Source organism: Poecilia formosa, unplaced genomic scaffold (genome assembly GCF_000485575.1).
Source record: "Poecilia formosa unplaced genomic scaffold, Poecilia_formosa-5.1.2 Scaffold721, whole genome shotgun sequence".
Lineage (NCBI taxonomy): Eukaryota > Metazoa > Chordata > Actinopteri > Cyprinodontiformes > Poeciliidae > Poecilia > Poecilia formosa.
Genome location: NW_006800660.1, coordinates 83,846 through 84,094, shown reverse-complemented (window position 1 = coordinate 84,094; position 249 = coordinate 83,846).

Below are 249 nucleotides of genomic sequence, written 5' to 3'. Positions count from 1 at the left end.
CATGCCATGATGTTCAGAATTTAGGTCTCATGGCATCTCAAGGTTCAACATTGCAGCCAGTGGACTGAAGGAAATACAGCTTTATTTTGTAGCAATTCAAGAGCTACCCAGCTTTTATCGCTTCACAAAAATGTTCATCAGCACAGAAACTATATATATATATGTATATATAATAATTCCCTTCTCACCCTCCGCGGGTGGTCTCTCTTTCATCCTCTGAGCTCGGGTCCTCTACCAGAGGCCTGGGAG